Source organism: Pseudopodoces humilis, chromosome 11, assembly GCF_049639895.1.
Source record: "Pseudopodoces humilis isolate 2021_Gansu_Grassland_sample_001 chromosome 11, ASM4963989v1, whole genome shotgun sequence".
Classification (NCBI taxonomy): Eukaryota; Metazoa; Chordata; class Aves; order Passeriformes; family Paridae; genus Pseudopodoces; species Pseudopodoces humilis.
Window position 1 is genome coordinate 15,088,000 of NC_142210.1, and position 24,626 is coordinate 15,112,625.

Here is a 24,626-nt window from a genome sequence, read left to right on the forward strand (position 1 = left end):
ATGGGGAGAAGGCTGGCTTAGAGCAATACATTTCAATTTGAATATGAATCACTCCTCTGGTGAGAAAACAAAACAGAAGCCCATTTCATATGAGCCTTATCTGAAGATATAATGAAATCCAATACATATAACAGGAGCAATTGAAATAAAACATGGTGAAAATACTGCCTCAGACAAACATCAACACTTTCCATTCTAGAAGATCCCAAAGTGCTTTACAAACTCAGAGAGCCAGGAATAATTTCATCTGCCACTGAAACATGGCAATCTCTGGATGGGTACTCAGCCCCTGCTTTAGGTCACGATGGAGGGAAGAACATCATCAAGCAGGAACTGTGAGAGAGTTCAGGACATCATGATCCTTCAGAAGGAACTGCACCATTCTTCTGGAAAGTGGAAGTTTGGCTTAATTTTGATTTTTACAATTCAAAGTGCCACCATGTGGGGCAATCACCTGAACATGCACTTAAAATTTAAGTGACTGGATGTATAAAGATGGAAATCCAGCTCATGTATGCTGGTATTCTCCAGCTTCTCACTCAAAAGCAAGAAAACAGAGGGTAGGTAGAGGATTAAAATTTCTGAACCTGCCTGGGGATTACAAATTAATTTCCTATCATCCCACAAAGCTGAAGGGTCAGGATTTCCTCCCCCTGGTTCAGCCACTCTCTCCAGATGGAGTTTAGATGGAGTTTAGGGTAAAATGCTTCTCCTCTTCACAGCCCCCCTCCAGCAGGCGCAGAAATATTCAACACTCTTAGGAACGGGCTAGAAGCAAGCACGGCGTTACCACTGCCCACTGCTAATGAACGTCAGTCCTGCTCCAGTTGTACTCAAACATTGACAGAAACACCATTTCCACCCTCTCTCCTTTGCCCTTGCCATCCACCTGCCGTGACTGTGGCTCACCTCACTGGCAGCCATGGCCAACTCATGTCACAGAGTCATGTCACTGTCACAGAGCTGGCCAACAAAGAACTGCTCCAATCCGAGGCCTTTCTCGTGCTACTGAAACGTCAACACACAAAAACAAAAATCATTCAAGGGCAGGGGACCTGAGCAAGTGATCTACACATTTCTAAAGCTAAATGTTTACTTCTCCTCCTGGCAGCATCTGGAAGCTTGCAGACTATTTATCTGCATCTTAGAAAAAAGCTATTTAGTCCTGCAAACACATCAACAATTCACCTTGACTCAAAAGAATGGTTTGCTGAGCTCTGAGAAAACAATGAAAAAATCATCTTTTTCTTACTTTTTAGCCAAATGTCTGTTAAAGCTTTTCTGAAAGGGGTTTACTTAATCTTTTCCCATGTTACATTATATATACAGCTGCTATTCCAGAAAGAAAACAAAACAAAACTTGGTGCACAAATGCAAATAAATCTGGTTTTGGCCTGATCTGCCTAAACCAAGAGCCAGCTTCCTCTTCTACTGGCTCAGGAGCAGAAACGCAAAGCCAGATAGTTCCTAAGATTTCTGAGAGCCTGACTTATAGATAGGCTTGTTTGAGTTGGTCTCCAGTACCTTGGGACTGCATAACAATTCAAGGGAAGATGCCCTCAAAATGAACATGGATTTGAATGCCAATTTGAAAAACTACTGCCAAACCATTTTTCTCTGTAGCAGTGACATCTCTCTAACCATGCAATCATATTCTTGCCAGTTGGGAGACTTGTCCTCATCTTGATTTAAGCAGACCTAATTCATTTCAGTTTTGTTGGGGAGGAGAAAAAAAATCAACAAATCAATAAACAAGAAAGGAAAATTACAATGAGCTTAACATGCCATACAGGTGAAGGGAATTGCCAGGAGATTCAGGTAAAAAAAATTCATCACTGATTCATCAAATGAGTCACTGAAACGTCTTAAGAACAAGCTATTAAGAGAAGTCACTCTTCCTCTCCACCTTTTATTAGCTACTGCTGGAAGTGATCTTTTCTGCAAATCTCAAGACCATTTTGAACTGCTGGAGATTTTAGGAAGTGAAAAGTAGTTCTCAAAATGAACTAAACTGCTTCAGAAGTCTTCTATTAAAGGTTGCACCGTGCTTCTTTCTCACCATTGTGTATTTCAGATGAACTACCCACTACCAAAAAAAAAAAAAAAAGCCACTGTGCAGTTCTAGTAGAGGGTCCAGGTTGGAGTGGTCTTTGAACAATCTGGTCTAGTGGAAAGTGTCCCTGCCCAGGGAAGGGTCAGAAGATGATCTTTAAGGGTCCTTCAAACCCAAACCATTCTACGAGAGTCCCAAATTTGGTGATACAGGTGCTTTTTAAGTTGTAGAGACTGAGTGAGAGAGAAGTTACTGAAACAAGGGAAAGAAAAGGTGTCCAATGCCACTGGAGAAAGCCACTTCCAAAGCCCCAGGAGAAGCAAAGATCCCCTTGTGTCAGCTCTGCCACAGCCTCGAGAAGGGCTCTGTCAGGGAGCTGGCACTGCCTGCAGCCAGCAGACTCCAGAATGTGCTCAGCCTGGCAGAAGAGTAGGAGGTGAGACTGCTGGCAGGAGCAGGCGGAGCAGCAGAGCTGGTGGAGATCATAAATGGAGGAGTGTTGTAAAACACGGAGGTGAGCACAGACTGACGCTCACCTTCACAGCTCCCCCCCAGAAAAGCTCGGCTTGTCAGACTCTCACAGCTTTGAAACATGTCCAGATTTTGCTGGATCAATCCAGGAACCTCATTCCCATGCATGTTTGTTCTCACACGCAAACACGGCGAGGTTTTAACCACACACATTTTGCACAAGTCCCGCAGGCCCAAACTTTCAGGTTACTCGGGAAACTTGGTTTAAATTGGATTGTAAACCAGAGGAAAGAGATTATAGATAAAGGCAACAACCACAAAGATCTGCAGAGTAATTTAGTTAGAAAGGAGCTTTAAAGCACTCCAATACTGAGGTACTCCAAAAAGAGGACCTTTTCTTAAAACAGGACTTACTTAAAAGGATTGTACCAACAGATCTTCCAAAACTGATTCAATCACATGAAAATATGGGCTGGGCTCCCTCCACTTAATATCACTCCCAAGTGGAAAGTTCTCATCCAAGCCATAAGATATTTAGTTCCAGTAGAACAATTAGGTGGCATTAGGTAGCCAGTTGTGACTCTCAGAAATAAATGAGCTTGCTATTTACCACTATGTGCTATGCCTTTAAAAGTTTCCAAAAGTAATGGTCTGTTTCTGTGCGTACTGGAATATTCAAGAGCATTTCATATCGTTTCTCATATCAAGAAAAGAGCAATTAGATCAATAATGAAACAGGAGAGCTCCCTTTTACTTTCTGCGGTTTGCAAAGAGGTTCATGTTTCTGTGTGAGCACAGCTCTTGTTTTAGTGATGTGAAAGTGTGTGGTTTGTGTGATACCCAGTTTCTTCTAATATTCAAGTTTCTGTTGTTATCTACCTACAATTTACAGTAAAGCATCTTTTATTCTCACACCTCTCAATCTCAAAATTAGATCAGTTTTCCCAACAAGATTTTATTACCTGTGCAAACCTTTAACAAATACTGGAAAACTTGCTGACAACACACTCCTTGTGAATACAGCACGAAACTACCCAAAATATCAGTATTGCTACCAAATCTACCTATGCATGTGTCTGTCTATACAGACACATGAGGCAGCAAACACAAAGCCTACTTTGGGGAAAAAGACTATTTTTATGTTTGGAAAAGCAACTAGAATTCCGTTGAAATTCATGGTGACAGGCCCAAGGCACCACATGCAGTGGGTAAAGATTATTAAGCAATACCTGAATCACTGTGTATGCATCACTATTGCACTATTTGCTGCGATTGGATTGCTACTATTTCAAACAGATTTCAAAATACTTAAAATGTGCCCCCACTTCTGCAAAATATTCTAGCAAAAATTTCTGAGGAATCCTCCAAATGAGAAGGACATTGCAATTACTGGGGATGGGTAATCTACTGGCTCTAGCATCAAACCAAACTAAGCCATTTATAGTATTTTGGCCCTCTCCACAACAGAGAAGAGCACTGATACTTTAGCCAGAAATGTTAATTTCCAGATAGTTGTTTCTGACCATGTGCTCTACTCCATAATCTTTGACTGTGCTCTCCCTGTGGCTCTCAAAGAAATGCATCTTTGTCAAGATGCTGAAGGTCCTAAAGAGAAAATTCTCCTGCTGCTACAGCACAAGCATCAATTCAACAATAAAAATTTAACACCAATTAGAATACTAAATATTTCTGAAGAAGCAAAGTAGACCAGTAATAGTAAGGTTTTCAACCCTCTGTTGAGTCATCTAGTCAGCTCTGCAGTCTGGACCTACTAAATGCACACGCTAAAGAGTCTTCACTTCTCAGTGATGCCCCATTCTGCATCTTTCTGGGCTAGCCTTGTAGTTTGCAGACAAATATTGTTAATGGTCATAAAACCACCATGGCCTATCTGGCATTAATTTAATAATGATGGCATTACACTGCACTACCCAGTCACCCAGCTAAGTCAAAGCAATTTAGATTAATTCACGCAAGACAGGACACAAATGTTCAAATTCCTTGATGCATCTTGCACCCATCCAGGAAGGATTTGGCTTTCAGCCAGACTGCATAAATCCTGGTGGGATTAGTCAACGTTCAAGAGACTCCTTTATGGGACAAGTAAGGAGGTCAAGTGCTGAGATCTGTAAAAAAGGACATGATGGGTGTATATAATCCCCCACAAGACACATCCCTCCAACCCTCTACAGTCAGCAACAAGGATGACTAAATGCACACAGCAAAAACCATTCTAACCAGGGCCATGGAAATGAAACTGGCAAATGTAACACTTACATTGTCAACTTAACATGAAATGAATGTATCTGATTAGATCACCAAACATGCCAAAAAAGTCATGTTTGGAAGAGATGTACAGAGAGGACCATGACAATACTGCTTACCCGGTTCTAGCTGAAGCAAAACTGCTGAAACCTTTAAGTCTTCCTGCAGACAGCCCTGATGCTCTTGGGAAATACCAGCAGCTAAATCTAGACTAGGACTATCACAAGACTCTTTAAGACATCCTTCTCAACTATTTGGTCAATGCTCACTAAAACTAAAGTACACCACACTCCGCTGTAAAAGCGCCCCAGCTAGGTGCTGCCACTGTGGGCATCTGCAAGTCAGAAAGTAATGTTCAGCCAAAATGTTTAAAGTAAGGGTAAGCTAAAAATATTCTTTTAAATCACAGTCACAATTGATCATGGTGACCATGGAGCACATCAAATTTCAAAGGCACTTGGTTTCCTCCTGCTAGACCTGACAGCATCCTGCATCCCTCCAGCCTCAGGTAGTTCTCAAATTTGGATGGTACTGTGGGATTTGTCTTTGGAATGCAGGTAAACCTGGACTTAACACAGCAAACAGACCATGGGAACAGCTTTGTTTATTTTAAAATGAGCTCTTGATACACCTTAGGAGTGCCATCAGCTGCCTTACCCTTCACCAGAACACCAGAAAGGAGCTCAAGCTGCTGCTGCAACTAAACCAAATGCTGGAAATGGCTCCAAACGTCTCTCTGGAAACCAGTGTGATAAAACTTCTGCTGAAGTCACACAGCTCTCAGGCAGCTCAAGATGGGCTATCAGGAAGTGGGACCCATCTCAAACCAACCACAAGCTCCTCACCAACAGATTCCCATCAGCAGCACAGCACCAGTCATTGCCCTCATCCGGGCACTTGGCCATGAGTAAATGTTGGAAAACCCTCTTCTGTTTTTCTCCTCCCTCAGAGGAGCTCACAAATCACCACCACTGGAGATTAACTGCCTTCCCTCATCAATAACCTGAGCAGGATTTGGACCATTGACAAGATTTCTCCTCATCCTCCAGACCACCTTGTGCACCATCTCACCTATCCCAATGCTAAGAGAGTTTGTCACTGGCTCTGTGTGACCTTGGCACAAACAATAATTCTTGTCTCTCTAAGCAAGAATCTGGGAAAGCAGCCTTTATTGGACAGGTATGTCTGGCTGGGATTTGTGATCAGATGCAATGCACGGTACAGTGTGTGACCTGGAGAGATATTGCCATCAGCTAACAGCAGCACAGATTTCTTTCTTCCCTGTCCCTCATTAGCCTCAGAAACTGGCCTTGCCAGCAGCAGTCATGCAAGCTGAGACAACAAAGCACATTAATGATGGGCCCCATCATGCTCCATATTAATTACTGTAGCGAGTAGTAAACTGTTCGTTATAAATCATATTTTGATAACCTGCCCTTTCTTTGACAAGTGAGCTCCAATGTTTAATGTTGCACTTAATCCTCAGATAATACCCCATGAGTCCTCACTGTGCCCAGCAACAAATCAAAGCAACCTTCAAAAGGCTGGCACGGGTCCCCTTCTCCTACACACCCCAACCTGAAACCATCCTGTTGCATCAGCTTTATTATAGGTCAGCTCTAAAGGCTGAGCTGCCAAAACCAGCAGCACACTCAGCCCTCGAGCGCCCACAGGGCTGCCCCAGCACTCTTCTGGGCTGGCAAAAGCCACGTACATGTTATAGATGTATCCCAGCCTTCCAGAAATGCTGCACTACCACAGTGCTCCGCAGGGTGAAACAGCAGGGTAGTAATCCCCACAATATCCCCACATTCAGAAGAGAGCAGGATTACTTCTGCCTAGGACCGAAACAGTCAACTAAAATCTATCTAAAGCCATCGTATTCTTATTTTTGTTTCTTTTTAATTCAGTGACATTTAGCTACAGAACAGCTGTTAGCAAAGGTCTAGGAGAGGTGGAATCCCATTTTCTATATAAAGAACTATGTTTTGGAGGAAACTGCAATTTGACAAAAATACCTATTTAGCAAAGTACATTTTAAAAAGTGGAAAAATATGCTCTGCTTTTTCTAAGGTAGCAAAAGTTCCACCATGGCTCATGAAAGTGAGCCCAAGTCTTAGGAACAAAGATATAAAATTATTTTGCAATGTACATCCAGGAAAATAAGGAGAAGGGATGTGGCCGCTAACAAGCAGCATGGGGAGAGTCCCTTCTTCGTCTCAGCCAGATGTGCCTATCAGCTCCCACCACCACCAAAACACATGAAAAAACTTGTCTTGGGCTTCCCACAGAGCTGCTCCAGCTTTTACTGTTAACAACAGGCTGGCTTTGAAACAGCTGGGTCAAGCCTGACATAGTCAGTCAGCACCCTCCTTTATTTTACTCAGAAGGAGCAACACCACACCAGGCAAGAACAAGATGTTGCACTTGCAATTTACAGTGCTAAAATCCCAACAGCTCAGGAAGAGAATCAGCAGTGGTAGCCAAGAATCCCATCCTCTCCTCCACGGACGGATGTGAAGCCCTGTGACCTCACTCCAAGCTGCAAATTAAAAGTGCTTACAGCAGTCAAGGGTTCATTCTGGTTCTTCCACCACTGGTGGCAGATGGTACATGCTATTATTAAATCTTGATTTCCAGCTTATAATAGTAGTCACATGAAACCTTCTGCACTAACACAAAAATTCACTATTTTTATGTGAGGAAGAAAAGCAGAAGTCTTACAGTTTTAAGTAACTTTTGTCTTTTAACAATTTCTTTTAAAATTTTGTAGCATACTTCTCCTAATTGGAAACACACAGAAAATAGGATATGGCCTATTAGTTAAAGGTCAATGCACATTTAGCCACCTCTTTTGAAACTGACAGTATTGTCATGACAGCCATAAAAGCTGCTTTGAATTTTAGTTCCCTAGAAAGTAAATATAAGGAATCCCAAGGCAATAACCACAAGTGCCACAGCTCTTAACACTTATGTCATATTCAGCTGAATGTGTGCTGCAAAAGTAAGGATGGTAAATCTTCAAAATTAGCTCATCTAAGGGAAGGACACAGTAATTATCCCCCAACTCACTGCCCCAGGCATGCTTCACAATGCCTTCATTTGATGCAGCATTAACAGCAGAAGTGTTTTATCCCCAGGCATTTAGTGTGGGGCACAGTGGGGTTGGTGGGACCATTCAGGGGCTGCTGCAACCAAGTAGCTCACACTCTATGTTGTACTTGAGTTTGCAACTGCTCATTCCAGTTTCAACTACCAAACATTCTCTTTATTCTCTTTTTCTTTTTTTTTTTTTTAGGAACCAGTTCAATTTATTTGTATCATTTTGTTTCTCTATCAATTAGCCAGGGCATAGGGGGCTGACTTTCAGATCCTCTTCCAGTGTGTTGGATGTAAGGGGCAGTGTAATTAGTAGATGTCAGGCACAGTGCCCCTTCATGCATTGATTTCCTCCTACTTAGGAAACACTCGGGGAGAACACAATCACCCCCGGCTGTCAGGGGTCTTCATAAAATCCATAGGCTTGGATTCCCAGGAACTGCTAATCATTTTGGATGTTGAGAAGGGGGAAGGCAGAGTGATCCCTGTAAAGCAGAGGAAATTTCTTATTAACTGCAACACCTGATGTACTTCAAAGGGAGCTTACAAGAGCAGAAAAGCTTCCAGAGCAAGAGGCAACTCAGGAAAACCCTTTTGCTCCCAAGCTGCATCAAGGGAGATGGGAACACTCCCACGGAGCTCAGAGCATCTGCATCTCTGAGGCACCCAAACCAGGGATTGCTGCAGCCACTCCAGTTTTCTCCCCCACTGTCCCACCACATCACAGTCATCACCTTTCCATCACAGACAATACGGGTTTCATCAAGGTGCCTGTATATAAAGTTGAACTTTGAGAAAAGCCAGCATTTTATTACTATCCACCTTGGTTATTTCCTTTTAAGGTTTAATTTTTCCCATCTCTTGCATAAAGTCTTCCCCCCCCAAAAAAAAAAAAAAAAAAAAAGAAGGTATTTTTATTATTTTATTATTTCTACCACCCCGCAGCTCTGCCCAGGAATGCACAGCTAACAAACCATGCAGGGCCAGAATATGGGCAAAGCTAAAATATCCTCATTTTGCAAATGCTAAACCTCACTGTACATACCACACAAATCAATAGCACAGAAAGAAGACAATCCATGAGCATATGAGCCCATCAGGCAATCTTGCTGGATATTATGCTTACCTTTGCACGAGCAATAAAGCATTTTTCACTGTACACAGAGACTCAAACCCAAAAATGCCTATCCAGAACTGCTCATTCTTACCTACTCCACAAGGCATAGGAGACCAATTCTACTTGAAAAAAAAATACCCTTTCTTCTATTTTCTGGGTCTCTCTGGAGACATAATGGCACTTTGGCAGGGCAGCATGTTTAATAAGAGATGATGAGGAGAGAAAGGTTCTCCAAGAAAGGAGATGGCAGTACCATACAGCCAGCACACTGCAAATGTCGTATTTCAAACCAATATAAATAACAAATTATTACATCTCTCTCTTTAGAAGTCAGAAAACACCCCTTATACAGTGTTTTGTTTAAAATACTGCCCTGTGTAGGCAGCTAGACAATCCAGTGATCCAGTCTGCGACACGGAGATGCACAGGGGAGAAGAGACAGAAGTAAAAGCTGGTCTGAAACAATACCACATGCACGTGGTCCTGCACCAGCACCCACCAGAGCACAAATCTCCACCCTGCAGCCTGCAAGGGCTGAGTGCCTTTCCCACTGGAAACCTTTTCGTGATGTTAATCTACTACAGAAGGAAAATCACTAGAGGAGGACACCCAATAGCTTCCAGCCAGAACACAACACGCCTTCAGCAAGACTTTTGATTTCAGGCACACACTGAAGTTGTTCTTCACAACAAAGAACAGCCTGTCTGTTGCATAACTAACCTTAGGCTGCATTAGATAAGTTGTGCCTTCTCACAGATCAACTGACCTTAAATAATGTCCCCAGTGTATTCAGAGCCAATAGGTTTCTCTTTTAGAGCTCAACTGACAGGTCTTCTCCTTCCAGCTATTTCTTCAGAAAGGCACACAAAGAAGGTTTCAAGAGAAATCTCATGCTTACTGTTCCAAGAGCAGCTTTGCAGGCCAAAAATGAAGGCCAAGATCTCAGCTCCCGAGCTGTATCTCCTTTTGAAGGCTTCTTGAGCACTTTACTGCAACAGCACAAGTGAGAGCCTTGGCAGGACAGAACTGGGGCTGAAGCAGATGACAACTGGAAAACTCAGTCTATCTCTGGAAAGCTTGCTGCAGTTCTGCCACTGAGTCAAGAGAGAAGCAAAACAGCCAGCCATGCCAATGAAACACTGCTTTGTATCCTGGGTAAGGCAAAACAAAAGTCTGGTGATGAGGAGCTCTCCATGTCATGCAAGGGTCAGCAGCAAAGGCAAATTCCACCATGGCATTTCCGTTCTGTCGCCCAGCCCATTGCTGTGAGTGGATACAGCAGGATCTTTCATTGCTTGTCCAAAAATGGCATTCAACATAGCTGTGCAGCATCACCCCACAGCCACATTCCACTCCAGAGGAGGGATATTGGTCCCTGCACAAAGCTGAAGTCACAGGGCACTGTGTAATGAGCAGGTGAGATCTCTTAATATCATTTCTCCAATCCCCATCCTGGGTGTGAGGGGATACAGGAGCTCTGCAGCTGCCCCAGAGGTAGAAACACATAGGAAGAGATGTAGACAGTGGCAAATTAAGCAAGCCCCTGCATCCCTCCTGGCAGGTTTTTGTCCACACAGATGTTCCCTGCGATGTTAGACACAAAATGCTCTGCAGAGCACGCCCAAATCCCTTTGGGAACACAGGCACCAAAGAAACTGCCCAATAAACCCAAGGCAGAGGCACTGAAAGCCTGGCTGTTTTCTGGCACCAGCTTAGCTGTCATACCGACTCCTCCTGAACATCAGTTTCCTACTTAAAAATCAGGGCCCACAGGGCTTCCTTTCTTGATAGGTGTTGCTCCACTCATCCAGCTGATGCCAGGACAGGTACAGCACATACAACCAGCAATTCCCTCATCTTTTCCAACAGAGCACATTAGAGCAGAAGCCCTGCCTCACCTCTCCCAATCAGCTAAGCTGGGCTTCATTGATAAGGCTGTGCCCTAAAAAAAGAGCTGTGCCCTTCCACATTCAGGACCTCATCACCTCTTGCTGTGAGCACAAGAGCCCAGACTTGTGAGGCTTGCTCATGCCAGGGGAGGTCCACAGATGCTGAGGAGCTTTCTAGTAAATCCAGCCCTGATGGCAAAGGAAAGGGCTTGCAGAGAAGAGTTACAGGAATGTATTCCTCCTGCATTAGTCAACATATACGAATACATCCTCTTGCTTCATTAAATTTTAATTGGAGTACACATGAATAGGCTTCACTGGTTATTTAATCAAAGGGAGTCTGATTACAAGGTGCTCACATGAAAAGCTAGAAAGCAACATCCTTCCTCGCTTTTCTTTTAGATTTTTTTTAGGCATCCATTGTCGATTTCTTCAGGTCAGTTGACATTTTAGGGCTGCTGCAAAGAACCATGAAAAAGCAGCCATAAAGAGTAAATAAAGCACTTTGAAGGGAAACAGGACACAGATCATTAGCCCTACATTTCTCTTTATTATCCAGACAAAAATTAAATGCAAAATCCCAGAGCAGATGTTGCATTAGCGAGCTGATCAGCAGTGCTAAACACAAGGATGGCTTTGCTGATGTGTGTCATGCATGTGTGACTGAACTGTCCGGAGTTTTATTATTTTAAATGTATTTAAGTGTCTGAAACCACAGCAGATCTGAACCTATAAAAAACCCTACTCATAAACTTTGGGATTTCCTCAGTAATTGCATTCTCTGCAACACAGATGCTTATTTGTTCACACATGCTTTCCCTGAGGTTAGAGAAACTTTGCATGTACTTTCTTGCCTGCCTGGAACAACCATCTCCCAAACTTCTTCCTCACTAAAACCATGAGCTGTATGACCAGATCCTCAACTTTCATAAAATCCATACAGTTGACAGAGCTTGAACTGACAGCAGTTTGCACTGGCTGAAAAATCTACCAAGCAAAGCAGCTCCAGTTGCACAAGGCACAGCTGGGGATGGGAGGTCAGTGCCTGACTGCATGAGAAATAAAAAGCAGCAATGTTGTTCTGCACACCTCTGTTTGCTAAGCGAATCAACAAAAACAATCAAAAACAAACAGACAAGGCAAAAATCAAAAAAACTTTGAGCAATTTAAAACCACAACAGACAACTTACTGGCCTGCTCCGGCACACTTGCTCAGAAGTGTAGATATTCTGTACAGTGACAGGTTCTGGCAGCCAGGGACTGACACACTTTCTATGGCAATGCCCTAATATTAGGAAAATTTGGTCATAAGCTAAAAATGTTACAGAAATAGCATAGGATCATAAGTTATGAACTGAGTCAGAACTCTATCTGCTACTTGACTTTTATACTATTTCATTCTTTTTTTAAAAAAGCCCATCATGCTGTGGTTTTTGTTTTTTTTAAAAAAACAGTTTGCTGCTGCCATCACTTATGAAGAAGAATGAGCCTTTGTCGAGGGGGAAGAAAATATTTTAAAATGGCAAAAATCGATCTGCAAAGAAAGAAAAGTACACAGATCCCCTCATATACCACAGCCCTGTGTGTAGTAAGCCCTTCACTAACACCACAGCCCTTCTGAGTGCCAGTTCTGGAGGGCAAGGGGCTGCCTCTTCATCAGGTATGTACAAGGACTCCTCCATCAGAACTCCAAGGATGTTGATAGGATTGTACACAGTAGTACAGTGCCCTAATTCCCAGGAATCCTGGGTGTACAATGCAGTCTCCTGCATAAAAGCATTTTATTTGCACTCTGTACTTGTAAATCACTGGTAAATAATTAACAGACAGCATAAGTATGTAACAGAACTGAGTCACAGGTGTTAGCAAAGGAAAACTGCTATAAATGGATATGTCACAGCAATAAACCGCCTGTTCACCTGTTGGGTGCTGGAGGAATTAACAATTCAGTTTTCGTAAATTAACCCCTGACACCCAGAACCTTACTAGAAAGCCCATCCATATTCCTTCTCTGCTATTTATGACCATACCTTTTCCTCCTTTCACAGTCTGGACAGCCTTTAAATGAAGAAACAATTAAGTTTCCCAGGCTTCTGATTGCTGGGTAGAGTTGTGGGGGTTACACACATTCATTCATCCCAGGGAGGGAAGGGAAGGGAAGATGGGAGCAAGAATCCTTGCCCAGTATCCCACTGGGAGCTGCCAGACTTGCTGGCTGCAGCAGCAGGAAAGGATTTCTCAAGTATGAACACACAAATGTAGCACAGGAGGAAACCACCCTTGTTCCACATCTCCTCTTTAGTTTCTCCCTCCTTCCAGCTGCCCCTCACATCCTACAGGTTGTTTCTGCAAACAGCCCAGGAGATATTCCTTTCCCTACTTGTAGCAGGAAGGCAGAGGAGCAGAAATCCTCCTGCCAGGCATGACACTGCAAAGAACTGCCATGAGGGCTCTCCACGCTCCTTAGATCACCAAAGTTATTTGGTATCACAATATTTCAGCCCCAAATACGTAGCTGCTGGAAGGGCAGGAGGCAGAAGCCTGCTAAAACAACCAGGAATGGAAAAAACACAAGTCCTCAGAGAAAAGTGAATGACCAAAAGCTGCTCAATCCAAGGCAGTGCACTGAGGAAAGTAAATCATCAGTGTCTCACTATTTGCTGTGGGTCCCTCAGAAAACACACAGATCCTCTGCCTCATCTGCAGCTCTGCTTGGAAACAAAACCCAAAAAGGACCTTTTTTGACAACAACTTCAAAATGTTTAAGCTCATTTCACCATGTTTGGTTTGATTTTGAATACAGTAACACACAAGCAATGAATTCTTTTTTTTTTCAAAGTACAGCTCCAATAAGCTAAAAAAGTAAATGGGAGTGCTTTGCTTCCTGGGGTATGGAACTGGAACATTTTTCTAGCACCTAATAAAACATTGTTTGGTTGATACTAACCATTAAAATATGTGTTTCAAGTCATGTAATGTTCCCTGTGAAACTTGCCTTTTTGCTCCATGAAAAAAAGGGCACTGAAAGGAATTCTGCAGCCATAAGGATCCCACTTAATTCATGGAAGTATCATTTTAAAAGCCTCACAACGTGATCAAAGCACTGTTGAGAACAGATGTTCCAGGCTTTACAAATTCCTGCGTAAGTATTTTTTATGACATTTATCACTGCTAAATTCTTTCAACCATATTTTTCCCCACAAGAAGCATGTAGGCACTTTCCTCCTTGGGGAGGACATGTTGACATGTGGACTGGTCTCCAGCCACAGACCCTCTCCTGCCAGCATCCCTCCCCATCCACAGTGAGGAGAGTTGTGTCATCAGCAGCTACAGTGGTAGCCAGGCCCCAGCAGAGCTGGGCATTGTGTCCCTCACTTCACAAGGGGAATTTAATGTAGGAATCCTTGTGTCAGACTCTGTCTCTCAACCCTTCACAGAGACCCTATCACAGAAAAGTCATTGCTCCACTACCCTGTAGAGTAGTAACCAGAGTAACTGGTACTGTAAGTACTAAGTGTACCCTAACTGTACACCAGAGTACAGCCTAGAGCCCTCCATAGAATGTCTTTTTGTTACCAGGGCACACACCATCATCATCCCTCCAGGCCACAGCAGGCCACCACTGTCTTGACAAGCTCTGAGCAACCTCATCCCACCTTAAAGCCAACCCTGCTTTGAGCCAGGAGCTGCACAAAAGACCTGCATGACCCTTTCTACCTAAACTGTTGGATGATTATAGATCTCAAGTAGAAGCCACATGGAAATGCCCTCAGCCATGCCAACAGCCCAGGAAAACACCCTCCCTGGTCCCTCAGCTGCTTCCATGGATGTGGAACCCTCTGGCTGTGCACAGGAGACAGAAGGGTGCTTCCCTGGCTGTAGCAGAAGATACTCAGCACTGCCCAGATACAAGACCAAATGCAAGCAGGAGATGCTCAGGTGCCTCAGGAGCTACTAAAGCCAGATGAGCTGAGCTAGAAGGAGCAACAGGGAGCTGCAGGGCTGTGCAGGAACCTGCTTGTTCCTAAGACAGCAGCAATGAGTCCCCATTCCTGGACGTGATCATGGAGGCAGAGAGCACATATTTCAACTGCAATTCAAATCACAGTCAAATTTCCACCAAGAGCAAAGTTCCCACAAAGTTTAGCTCTCCACAGTCAGTTTCTGTGTATTCACAGTCTTGGGAGCATCACCAAGTTCTCTGTTGACAGAAAGTCTAAACACCATGCAGTGCTGGGCAGTTTCATGAGAGTGAGCTGTGTACCAACAAGAGACTCACAACCACCCCAGAATCTGAAACATAAATTTATCTCTGAATAACATTGGGTTTTTTACCCCTTTCAAAAAAAAGGGGATCTGAAACAACCAGCTCCTTTCAAATTTCATACATTCGCAGAAGAGGGTGTTTGTGAAGAGGACCCCACAAGGACATCACTTCTCTAATATATGCCCAATTTAGTTTCACCTGTCTCCATGTGCTCCCTTCCCAATTCCTACAACCTGCTTGCACATCCTGTTTCACTATGAACAACAAGCTTCTTCCTTGGGGCAGCAGCACTCCCTTCACTTCTCACAGTGAGCTTAGACACCAGTCAAAATGGGAGCAAAAACACCAGACAAGTTTACCTGTCTTGCTTATCCAGACTGTGAGCCAAATCAAGGCATCACCAGAGCTGTGGCAGATCCTCACCCTGGGCTTTGGGTACCACCAAAATGACAGAGCAACAGGCCCACTGTTAAGTCATCCATCAAGATAGAAGAGTGGCCTCTGGATAAAGCAGCACAAGGCAAAGAATGTCTCCCAGAACAAGGAAAAATGAGGAAAATACATGAGAGGAGAGACATCAAGGTTGCAGTGACAGGGAGGATACTGAAGGTGAGCACAGATCTGGGGAACAAGGACAATTCAAGCAAAGGCTGAAGGATGTTGGAAGAGCAAGCACAAGCAAAAAGAGGCTCTACCAGCAAAGGAATCACAAGCAATCACAGCAGAAGTCTTCCTCTTGCCAATTCCATGTGCTTTTCTTGATGGACATCCTAGTGTAAGGACTTCAAGTGGTGTTGAAAACTCATTTACTTCTTCATTTATGAGGTACAACTCTGTACTTTAAGTACACACAAAAAATGTGCTGAAAATTTAAACACTCACACAAAATCTTGCCATGCTGGCAACAGAAACTTTGTATGTGCACGGGCAAGTGCTGACACACAAACATGCATTCACACCTATGCTACAGCTTTTCAGCAAAAGGACTGCTCCCCTATGAGTCTTCAGAATAAGAAAAGAAAGGAGGAGGGGTATACAGCACTGTCACAGACAGGCCAAGCTCCTCTGCACCAGCCTCAGAGACAGACAGCACTGATATCAAAGTCTGTTTTCCAGCAGGTCCTGTCCAGTCCCTCCCCTCATCTGTGGGAGCATCATCCCATCCTGCACTGCCCCCTGGGCTGCAGCCACCTCTGGAATGTGAGTCTGGGCCACCCCTGCCCTTGCACTGCCCCGAGTCTGTTTTGTTATCTTGCCTCCCCACTCCAAGTGAATTTTTTGGGTGATTTTAAGAAAGAGAAAAAGGCGGTGACCAATTCTCTGGCCTTCTGATTTAAACACTAAAAGAGAAAAAATATTCCTACATTGCTTCCCTCTTGTTTTTCTAAATAAAAATAATGTATAGCCCTAACTGGATAATAAATATGCTCAAAAGCTGTCCTTAAGTAAAAGCTTTTGATAACAAATTGCCTGTGCTAACCGCTATTTTACTGTTGAATTTTTTATTGTTGCTTAAGCACTGCAATTATGCTAATAAGCCTGAGAGGATGGTACACTAAAGCATTGAATGTGACAGATATAATACTCAATAAAATGTTAATCTTACCTGAAAATTGGAATCAAACAGCCTTATTAGTATTTATGGATATGGCACCTCCAACATGTTTCTCTTAAGAGGAATATATATATGCAATAGATATTTCCAAATATACCCTACTATTTCTCATGCCTCCACAGAATTTAATTCCAGGTGGCTATTACCCCTGCTGCTAATTGCCAGTCCCTTTTGGAATAAGAAAAGAGTGTGCTGCTTTCTGGGACATGCAAAACTCCTGCACATTGGAGAGCTTTTCCTTTGCCACCTGGAGGATGGCAGCTGTCTGTGGGGATGGGGACAGCTGTTCCCAACTCTCAGCACGGCCACCAGGCTTGTGAGGGTGTGGCACTACACAACAAAGGCTCTGCTCTGCCACCCTCTTAGGTGTTTTCCCCATATCCTCACCTTTTATGTGCAAGGCAGGTAAATCCAGCAAAGGGTTCAGTTATTTACAGGTGCTAGAGAAATGACATCTGGATTTTAAGATGGGCCTAAAGACAAATTTATTTCTTTTACTCTAAAACATTTCAGCTGGTGATAACAGGGAACCAGACCCATCCACTTCACTGCAAGTTACAGCACTGCTGGTTTGGACCAAGAGCTGTGGAGCTGCCGCAGGGGTCCGGCATGGAGGTGCTCTGTAGATGACTTCCCACAAGCTGCATTGCTTTTTGCACCTTTATTTCACCACCTAGCCCCAGTCTGCTTTCTCAATTGATGGCATAGTTTTTTTGTAGGCTTTTTCTAGAGGGATTTTTGGACAAACCCATGGGTTTCAGATCCAGCCTCAGGGCTCCACCACCATGAACTTCCTGTGAATAAAATTAAAGTGGTCTTTAGCACCTTGACTTTCTCATCTACAGAAGGAAGAAAAATAAACTCCGAAGAGCCACATGCTTCAGACAAACTATACTTACATTTTTGGCCAGTGTCTAAAGAGCCCATCTGTACACAATGGACTGTGTAGTTTTCAAGTGCTGCAGATTAATGCCCAAATAGCAGCTGCTGGTTTCCAGCTTCGCTCCTCATGCTGCTCTCACCCACAGGAGTCAATTCTGCTGACATCAATAACCACCATGATATTTCCTGATAGTAAAGCGAGATCCTTACCACTGGATAATGCACGCCTCTGTGGTGGCAAACACTAGGTGGGAGGTATCTAGGAATTCTTCTTATGAATAGTCACAGCAGGGAAAATGCAACTGTGAAATCTGGGACTCCCAAAAGGCTCAGAGATCACAGCAGGTGACACAGGACACAACTCAAAACACCACACTGGCTTGCACTGAGGGCAAGGACACAGTGCAGGGATGGCAACAGGGTGGCTTTGCAGGACAGAGCTTAGAGCAGCTCCACAAACTGCACTGCAAGGAGCACAGCACTCGGAAAAAAAAAATCAGTTGCTAAATCAAGGGAATCTACCAATTGACTGAGCTGGCACCTCAAAGAGCCAGGAGATGCATCCAGGGCTCCTCCACCCCAACCAAGCCCCAGCACGAGATGCCAGACACCAAATTTCAGGAGCAGACAACTGAACCAGGCACACAGCTACAAAGTGCTGCAAGACCCTGCAGCCACTCCCATAGAGGTGGCAGGACTCATCCCTGCCATGTTAAGTGAGTCTTGTCATTATTTTCAACCCTGCAGGGAAATCGAAATTGAACTTTGGCATATTGCTTTCTTCTGCAGCAATGCTCGAATGTTAACTCCAGTCCTGACAGGCATATTAATGGACTATTCTTTGCAAATAATCTTACCCTGACCAGTCCAAAAGGTCAGAACCATAAAAAAGAATTTTTTAAAAAAGCACAAAGCTGGAAAACCATCACTACCATTGGCACAACCCCTCAACTTATTAACTGTCCTTGCAACAAGGTGAATTGCAAGGTCTTGGATTTATTTGATTGATTGAGATCAAAAGATCATGGGGGAACACAGTAAATTGTATCTTTCCATGAACACATTTTGCTTTCAAGATTTGAGCAGATAGTTGCAGGAATTGAAAAGCTCAAGAGGAAGAAAAAAAGAAAAGAGAAAAAATAGAAGAGCATGTACAAAGGTGACTTCAAAAAGGCATCCCTTATTTTCTTCTTGACACCACCTGCATTTCTTAGAGCTATTTGCAGGTTTCTTCCATGTCCCCATACCCCTGAGACACAACAGCTTATCTCTGCTATGCAGAAGACGGTAAGGAACAATAAGACACTGGTGTAACTCCAGAGCAGACACCAGTGTTTGCTGACATTAGGGATGAAACGTAAATTTTAGAGAAACCAAAGTCCAACAAGAGGTTGAAAACCAGATGTCCTACAAGATAAGACAGGTATCTCTCTGATCTTCTTAACTGGACCAAAGAAGACAAAGCACCTGAACACCCCCTGCTCATACAATGGCTTGGAGGCTGCCTGAGCCCAGGTTCCATTTGTCATTGGCAGCTCCCAGGGAAGGGATGAAGGAGGAAAAAGCAAGGGAACTAAAGGAGCAGCTATCTTCAGGACATAATTTCAAGACCTAGCTGGTGAGCCATCATTTTTAAACTCAGGAAAAGTCTGCTGTGTTTGCTGTCAAGACAAGACAAAGAAACACAATGGAGAACATAAACAGAAGAGCAAGAGAAGAAAAATTCAACTCTCCTCCACTTCATCAGCCCTATAAAAAGAGAGGAAAAGTAATCACTCAGTTCCTTTCTCTGTGTTTCACATGGTATTCGTGTTTTGGTCTGTATACCTGTATTTGTAGCATTGTGTTCTCATGTCACAAAAAAGCAGATGAGATTACACCCCTGAGAGTAAGAGTAAATCCCTTACATGGACCATGGAAGAGACACAAACTCTCAGAAACTTACTATCAAGGAGCCAGAATTGATACAACTTCCTGTTTTTACCACAAGTTTGCACTGCATGCCAACAACATATGATTAAACCTCTTCTTTCCCCTGATCTTATGCTTCCCTCCAGAATAACATCATTCAGGTAACAAAGTCACTGAGCACCAGCGTTAATTGCCGCTGCATCAATTCTTCACCAAACCATACAGCTCATTCTGCACAGATACACTCTGCTTTGTCTTTCACCTTATCAGCTTTGAATAAGGTTGTTAAGATAAGAATTTCACACATTCCCATTTCTAATCATCAGCAGGACTCTCCAGAAGTCACCTAGACAATTTTTCCACCAATGGAAGGATCAGTTCTCCTAAAAGCACATCTGCTAGTGCTCTTACAACTTGTTCTTGAACCTCTCCATGACTGAAACTGCCTGACCTCCTGGGGGGATCCACTCCAGCATTCACCTATCCTTAATGCAGACCATTCATTGACACACCTCAGCTAAATTTCCTTGCTGCAATTTAAGTTTATAATTTGTTTTATTTGCAGTGGACAGATTTAGTTTATTCTCTCTCTCCATGACAAATTCACTATTTCCAAAATTTACAAGTTGGGGCAGTGCTGCTTGTCTTCTCTTTGTCCATTCTGCTTCTGCTCACAGCACATTCTCAACCTCTGCATGTGTTTGTGTCTCCTTACCCCAAGAGAGCAGGCACTTGGATATCACAAGGCTGTTTCAGGGGAAGATGCTCACATCCAAAGGCTGATGCATTCAGGCACTCACAGTTACAAAGCACTCTGAAACAAGAAAAAAAGAGATTTGTCTTCAGGATGGCAGGAAGAGTCCAGTCCAGGAGTAAAGGAAAAACCAGCAACTCTGAAATGCAATTTTCCCCACCCTGTTATTTAGCATGCAAAGAGATCTTCAAAAGCAACATCACTGACTGTAGATACATTATGCACCACCACTTGGAGTTGGCCACATTTTCTCTGGCAATCACCATAAGGGTTTGATGATTTTGTGTTGTAGGAAACAAAGTGTTCATGGACTTTGCAGAGAGTTCTGCCAAGGTATAAGCAATACACAGCACATGTCAAAATCAGATGGCTCTGACTCCAAAGCTTTAATCTCTGTGACAGAGGACAAATTTTAATATTACCACTGGTGACTTTATTTACAGTGTCACTGAAACCAACAGAGAAAAGATTTCCAGTCTGCTCTGAGATTTAAATGTGTGTAATTATGGGCTAGATCCAGAAGATAAAAGTCAGGTCTGATGAATGGCTGTTGTATTCACTCCATACCTCCTGATTCAGTATGTTCTAACTCGCAAAATGAAATCTCGCATGAACCCAAGTGTTTGGTGACAATGTAGAAAGGTAAAGAAAGGATTTACATGAACAGTGTTCAGAAACACAGGTGAGAGTTCTGAATGACAAAAACACCCCAAATTTCATGCAAGGTAACAGGCAACAAGGGAGAGCAGCAATGATACATTTGCTGCCCTACTTCTGGAGGCTCTTGGAAAACCAGAGTTAGATGGTAGCAAACAATTTGCAACAACAGCACCTTTCAGCAGTAGATCACCTTTTGCACCCCAATTCATCTAAATTCCTGTCTCACCTCAGCAGGAGCTGCTCCTGCCCCCAAAGGATCAAGTGGCTTTGTAACAAATACGCCTTTTCCGATGGCTGAAGCCAAGAAACTTGCTGTGAAAACAAGATGCTTCTTGCACATCTAAGGATGTGCCTATGCAAGAACTCAGTGTCTTGTCTTTTGCATGGATCATCCACCTGACTGTACCTTTGGCTACCACACTTTGTCCATCTCCAAGTTTCTGCTTGGGATGGGTTTTTTTCATCCTTTGTAGTCCGACCAGCTGTCCTGGGCTTTTGCTTTCCTTCATCACTTGCACTCTTAGCAATGCCAACACTTAACAGCCAGCCAGCCCAATTGCTGTCAGCACAGGAAGGTGACACACTCCTGTTTAGCACTGATTGGATAGCAGAAGTGCTGTTTCCAAGGCTAAAGAGGAATACCTACCCCAATAATGTCCCTAAAGCAGCACATAGCTGAGGAGACTGAGCAATAAATGCCTGAAGGTGAAAAACTCAAAGTAATCTCAAAATGTATGTTGGACAACTGATAAAAGACTAAATGCATGCCCATCTTTAAGGGTGAAAGCAGCTCCAAGGACTTCAACATCATCATCTGCAGCTTCAGACACGTTACCTCCCAAAACACTAGTGTGTTAAGGATGTTTAGCAAGGGATAGAGATATGAGGAATGCTTCCACCAAGGAAATACACCCATTTCTACAGCTGAATGACGACAGCTGTTGAAAACCATGGAGTAGCATTGAATGGCAGCCCCGGACAGGGAGCCAAGACAACTACCACATGCAATTGAAACTGCCAAGGGATTAAGTTAGGTCAAATGTAATTACACAAATTGGATCCTGGCCAGAGTACTGGCTTATTCAAGAAAATTAAAAGAGGTGTTCAAAAGTTTCAGAGATTGAGTCCTCCTCCTGTTAATTATTTGGTGAGTCAGTCAGTGAAGTCTCAGTATTCTGGGAGGCCATCTGAAAAAGGGGAAAAAATGAGGCATAAACTTGAAAGGCATTAGAAGCGATTAGCAAAAGCCTTTGTTCTCCATGGCAATCCTGGCTGCACCAGTGCGCGAAAGCCTTTCATGTCCATGCTGAAAAGTGGCCTCAGTTCCTTTGATACTTCTGGGAGGAAGCATTTAAATTTACAAATATCCCACTGACAGAAGTTACAGACAACAGTCGAGGAACTTCTGCATAACTCAGCCAGATCATACCAAGCAGGGAGTACTGCTGAAGGAAGGAATGACAAGACACAAAGAAGTTCACTGACACCTGAAGCAATGTCCACTCTACATACTACTGGTGTATGAAAGCTAAGTCATGTCAAAAAGGAAGTTACAGCCATGTGGGACAGTGGCTTCCTCTCCCTCATTCAGTTTTCAGAAGAGGGAGAGCATGCAAGGCAGGCAGTGGTAAGGAGACCAGAAAGGAAGCTTTGTGGTCTGGCAACTGAGCGTCACTTGGAAAGATTAGATCCTGTTTATGCCTCTGCCATAAACCTTCTGAACGATAAGAGCAAAGTCACATATATCAAATTTTCCCACATATTTATTGCTGTGACTTTTGTGGCTGAATAAAGATACAGAAGGACTACGTCCAGAAGAGACAAGAGGTAGCAGGCAGGGATTGAGATTCTGTGTTCAACCTTTAATCAAGACTTGTACTATAACCATGTACAGCACTACAAAACACAGTGTTCTGGAAAAACAGGCCTTGTAAGTCTTAGTTTTGGCACCTGAAAGAAGTAGATGCCTATGTTACCTCTGTTTCTGGGAGTCATCATTAGAGATACACTCATTGCTGTCTTTGAAGCAGTTGGATGCGACAGTAAAAGCAGTATGGAATTGGAGATTAACCTTTTTTGGGTAGCTTATTCAGCGCAACGTACAGATGATGCACATGAAACAAACCATCTTTTGACTGACATGAAAAAAAACAGAGAGAAGAAATAACTATCTTCTCAACAAGTGCCATACACGAGGCATGTCAAGTGACATGGCTTCATCTCACAGTGACAGCAGGTGAACACGCAACTGAAGCCTCTGCCATATTGATTTAGTGTGCTTTTTTTTTCTTTTTTCCCTTTAGCTTTTCATAAAACAAGCCAGGGAAAGGCAGACATTTCACAGCACAGATTGGTGCAATTTGTATTAATGGCCCAAGCATGGATGCAAGCAGCAGCTTGCTTCTCTTTGTGTGGAACAATCAACGGGGACAAGTCTGGTGGGACAACTGCTACCACGGCACACCTTGCCCCAGCCCAGCAACACATCCTCCTCCAGCAGCTTCACAACAAGCAGGGCAAGAACTAAGAACACAGGAAAAAAGCTCTGCTGTTTTGCCATGCTATGCAAAATTCAGGGGCAAGCAAATGTGGAAAGAGGTTGCATTCTGTGCTGACCACACACAAGCTGTTATTCTTCCAAAAGGTAGTCAAGTGCTCTTCCAGGTAGCAAAAGCACAAATGGCCCAAATTCCTCATGCCTGGCACTCCTCTGACAAGGTAATCACTCCCTTGGAGTCCTCAAGCACCACACAGATGACAAAGATTTCTTTTGCAAATAGGAACAAAACAGCATGGCAGCTCTTCCCATTCTTCCCCAACACCTTCCAACCAGCCTCCTCTGAAGCAGGTCCAATGCATGCACTGGAAAGACGCACAGAAAAAGGCAGGTCAGAGCCAGAGCCACAACATGACCAGTGCCACACGTGAGCACCACCTCACGTCAGGGGAAAGCACAGGGCTGATGGGACACACGCTACAAAAAAATAGATTTTTCAGCACAAAACAGGGCAGCCTGAAGGGTTTCATGCCAAAGAGGGACCTACTGCCATGCTGGCCAGGGCGTGCAGGGGGACATCCCCCTGTGGCAGCAGCGGTGATTAACCAGTACTGATAACGGCCTCCAGTGCCTGAACAAAGCACAAGGAAACAGCACAGCAAGGACTAATGCCAAGTGGCAATAAAGACAGAGGCAGGGCTGTTGTTCAAATACCATTTTTTTTAATTTTTTTTTTTTTTACCTAGGTTACTTGTTAAAAAAAAAAAGGTTCTGCATGCAGGGACATCCTGTTCACTATATTAAATTAAAGGGATGATTCAAGAGGGAACAGCTTTCAGCAGGCAGTGGGGGGAAAATCAATTTCAGGTTGCTATGGACAACTGGGCTGTCTCCTGTAAAATAGAATCAGATTCAGCTCTACAAACCTGAACACTAAACATTCCCTCAAATACAACACACACACGCTCACTAAATTAATGGATACAATAAAATACAGACTTGTGTCATCTCCCAGGTTTTTTGGCCAAATGAAGGATGTGCTCAAATCTGCTAATTGCCACTAAATACAGGACTGGAGTTTGGCTCAGTGGTGGCTCTCTGATTGCCAGTCCAATACTCCCTTACAGGGGAAAAGCCTTCTAGCAG

General features: G+C 43.5%; 1 protein-coding gene across 14 annotated transcripts in view; it reads right to left on the reverse strand.

Annotated features, from left to right (window-relative positions):
- Positions 1–24,626, reverse strand: part of LPP (LIM domain containing preferred translocation partner in lipoma) — a 337,428-nt gene that overhangs the window by 249,041 nt on the left and 63,761 nt on the right. For 13 of the 14 annotated variants that reach the window (XM_088061257.1, XM_088061253.1, XM_088061260.1 and 10 more), the window contains one exon: positions 20,285–20,383. The exons of the other annotated variant lie outside the window; for it this stretch is intronic. The gene's annotated coding sequence lies outside the window, so the exon portion shown is untranslated. The remainder of the gene's footprint in view (positions 1–20,284; positions 20,384–24,626) is intronic. 14 annotated transcript variants of the gene reach the window in all.